Source organism: Lathyrus oleraceus, chromosome 2 (assembly GCF_024323335.1).
Source record: "Lathyrus oleraceus cultivar Zhongwan6 chromosome 2, CAAS_Psat_ZW6_1.0, whole genome shotgun sequence".
Classification (NCBI taxonomy): domain Eukaryota; kingdom Viridiplantae; phylum Streptophyta; class Magnoliopsida; order Fabales; family Fabaceae; genus Lathyrus; species Lathyrus oleraceus.
Genome location: NC_066580.1, coordinates 436,183,163 through 436,187,567, shown reverse-complemented (window position 1 = coordinate 436,187,567; position 4,405 = coordinate 436,183,163).

The window sequence follows — 4,405 nt, the reverse complement described above, 5'->3', positions numbered from 1 at the left end:
TTTAGGTATTGTGTTTTAGCATTTTTTTCTCTAAACTTCTTATGTCTTGGTCTTTTTGCGGTTTAGGAAAAAAAATCTGTTTTTAAACAAATTATCTCAGATTATTCCGATTTTTTGTCGATTCATTAGGAAAAAATCAGTAATCAAAAGCCTTTATTTATGGAATAAATAGTGGATGCCGCCCTAAAAAATCGAAATTCCTTATTTTTCTATTTTTTATGATTTTTTTCTTTCTGTTTTGATAGTTTTAGAAAATTCCGAAAAATTCTCGAAAATTTTAATTGACGTCATTAGATTAATTTTGGTGTTAGTTTATTTTTCTAAATTTATTTTAATCGTTTTCCTTCATTGTGTTTGTTTTTGACTATGGCTGACCAAAGAACTTTAAGGCAGTTAGCTGTCCCTGATGTGAATTATAATGGCATGTGTATTGAATATCCTGAAGCTGACACTCCTTTTGAAATAAAATTTGGTTTGATACACTTGTTGCCAAAGTTTAATGGTCTTGCAGGTGAGAATCCACATAAACATCTCAAATAATTCTAGGTTGTGTGCTCTACACCGTTGAGGCCTGAAGGAATAACTGAAGACCACATCAAACTTCGAGCTTTTCCTTTTTCATTGCAGGGTGCAGCAAAGGATTGGATTTATTATCTCGAGCCAAACTCAATTGCAAGTTGGACAGCCCTGAAAAAAGTGTTCTTGGAAAGATATTTTCCTGCCTCCAGAGCTGCCTCAATAAGAAAGGAGATTTGTGGTATTAGACAAGGCAATGAGTCGCTGACCGAGTATTGGGAGAGATTCAAGCACTTGGTATCTAGCTGCCCTCAACACCAGATCACTGAGATACTCCTTATCCAATACTTTTATGAGGGGTTGTTACCGATGGACAGGAACATTCTTGATGTTGCTAGTGGTGGAGCATTAGTCGATAAAACTCCAGCTGCTGCCAAAGCCCTTATTGAAAATATGTCTCTTAATTCTCAACAGTTCACCACTAGAGACAATTCTGTGCAAAACAAAGGCGTGAGTCAAATTCAAGTTTCTTCCAACAAAGCCTTAGAGACCAGAATTGACGAACTCACTGCCTTAGTCAAACAGCTGGCAATAGCAAAACCTCAAACAATAACTTTGTGTGGCATTTGTACTTCTCCTGAGCACCCGACCGATACTTGTCCTATTCTGAGAGACGAGTCCATTACTGAGCTGCCACAAGCTTATGCAGCCAACCTTTACAATCAAAACAAGTACAACAACACTCCTGACCTGTCCACCAACAAATACCATCCCAATTGGAGGAACCATCCCAACCTTCGATATGGAAACCCGCAAACCAGCTAACAACAGAACTCACCTCAAGTGGCTTCCCCTGCACCTTCCGGACCATCCTTGGAGGATCTTGTTAAGCAAATGGCCGTGAACAACCTCCAGTTCCAACAAAGGACCGATGCTAGCATTCAGACCTTGAACACACAGATGGGACAGCTTGCTACTCAAATAAATAACATGCAAGCTCAAGGTTCGAACCAACTTCCAGCCCAGACAATTGTCAATCCGAATGGTCCTAATGCTAATGTGAGCGCAGTTTCTTTGAGATCCGGAAAAGTTACAGAACCAACCCCTGAAAAAAATAAAAAAATCATTGAGGTAACTTCTGAACTTTCTCCTTCTGAGCCTCACCCAGCTGAACTTTCTTCTCCTTCTTCTGTTGTGGTCGAAACTGAAAAAATTAAAGAAAAGGAGTATGGGCCACCAGTCCTTTTCCCACATAGAGTTCTGAAAAATAAAAGAATTGAGGAGGGAGACAAAGAAAGAGAGATACTGGATGTTTTCCGAAAGGTTGCGGTAAACATTCTGCTACTTGATGTTATTAAGCAGGTTCCAAAGTATGCAAAATTTCTAAAAGACTTGTGCACAAGTAAGAAAAGGTTGAAGGGCAATGAGAGAGTAAATTTGGGACGAAACATTTCAGCCCTATATCCAGCCTAAACATTCACCTGAAAAAGCTACTGTTTCATCCCTCAATCAGGCCATACCCCAAAAGTGCAAGGATCCAGGAACTTTTTATATTCCATGTACCATTGGAGATAGTAAATTCGACAATTGCATGCTTGATTTGGGAGCAGGCATTAATGTTATGCCTACTTCTGTTTATAATAACCTTGATCTTGGTCCTTTACAGCATACAGGTTTAATCATTCAACTAGCGAACAAAAGTAATGCTCGCCCCATTGGAGTAGTGGAAGATGTGCTTGTTCAAGTTAATGACTTGATTTTTCCTGCAGATTTCTACATTCTGGACATGAATGGAGAAACAAATTCAAGCAGATCGCCCATCATTTTAGGCAGACCGTTCATGAAAACGGCGAAAACAAAAATTGATGTCGACGATGGAACCATGTCCATGGAATTTGGTGACATTGTCGCAAAATTTAACATTTTCGATGCCATGAAACACCCCTTGGAGGAGAATTATATTTTTCATATTGAATTGATCTCTGAGTTGGTTGATGACACCTTTTCTGAATTATTTTCACTTGATTTTCCATCTCTATCTGAGTTTGATGATGTTTATTCATGTGATGATTATACTAACACTAACCTTTGTGTTGTTTGTGCTGAGATTGATGCTGCCTTGCAGGGTGATAGTATAAACGAAGTTGTTTATTTGGATGAAGCTCTTGACATTCCGGCTGCCCCAAACATACCATGCATGTTCCACATTCTTTAGAGCCTAAACCACTTCCCGAGGATTCATATTATTCATCAAAGCTTCAACTTAATCAGAAATATAAGAAGGGAATTGGATGGACCTTGGCTGGCACTCGTGATATTAGCTCATCCATATGTATGCATAGGATCTCACTTAAAGATGAAACAAAAGTAGTGGGACAGCCCCATAATCCTTTAATTCTTGATGTTGTAAAAAAGGAGATCACTTTCACGTGTCCATTCAACACTTTTACTTATCGAAGATACTTCTTTGATCCTGGAATACAAGACAAATGCATTAATCAAAATTTCAAGGTCAATGGACACTCCCCAAAGCTACTCCATGAGAACCCGACTTTGGAAGAAGAGACTATAGAAGAGATCTCTTTGGGAAAGGCTGCTTATGCAATCACTTATCCGCCTTGACTCCTCGGGTGTGTTCTTTCCTTTCTCTCACTCTTATTTTATATTTATGCTCTTTCATTGAGGACAATGTATGTTTTAAGTGTGGGGGAGGGAACCATTTATTTGTTTGTTTTCTTTGTTTTATTTTTCTCTGTTTTTGGTTCAAATTTAAAATAAAAAAAATGCATCTTCTTGAAAGTTTTAGGCTATAGACTGACTAATTTGAGATTAGTTTGCGGAGACTTGGGAAAAATTCACAAGATCGTATTGTTTTAACACCGTAAGTCTCCTGCATATGGAAATTGAGTTGAATTTTTATTATGTTTTAGCCTTACATTCTCATCCTCTGACAGCTCTTGAGTAGTTTATTTCAGCAGTCAGCACCATCTCACACACACTCTACGCAGGGAAGCGATGAAGATAAGTGAGTGTTCCGAAAGAAAAAAAGAGAGAAAAAAAATAAAGGAATGCACCTTCTAAGTTTGGTGACCCTCACCCGGTCACTTAACCCAACGGTTGTGGAACCTTCAAAAAAAGTTGGAAATAAGACTCTTTTGTAGTTGGTTCAGCGGTTTCTGGTGCTGAACTTGGTAGGGCGGATTACGGTCCGATCCCCCGCAACTATAATTGAGTAAGCAAAGGATTAGACACTTAAGTACCAGAACCCCGTGCAGAAAAGGATCAGAGTCACTAACCGGTCGCCTTGCTATGAGTGTGTGGAGATAACGGGCTTAATGTGATTGCGCCTGAATGAAAAAGAGTCAAAGAAGGATGAGTAAGTTAGGCTTTAATATAATAACATGATTCGAGTTGATTTGTGTATTCAGGAGGTTTATGTCTGCATAACTGTGGATTAGTGTTCTTACAATGTCCTTAGTGTGCAAGATTAGTACCTATCGAAGCAAACTTAACCGAAGATGACTTGTAGCCTAGAATGAGTAACCGTAGATGTGTTTGTGTTTTGTTTTGTTTTTCATTTTGCTCGGAGTGCAAAAGTTCAAGTGTGGGGAATTTGATCAGTGCATTTTGATGCACGTTCTTCCATGTTTGTACTTAAGCATTTCTTCGGTTTGCTTTGATTATTTTTATGTTTTAATGTGTTTTCATAATTTATTTTATTTTTGCACTTATTTAATTTTCGTATTTAATTTTCAGCATTAGCAGCTTTCGTGAGAAAAATCATATCTCGAGCTAGGAGTATCGGATTGAGACGTGCTACCAGTCGATGGAAAGCTAAGAAAAAGATCTACAACGTTTGTTCAGAAGTCGAGAGCTGAATCAGACTGTA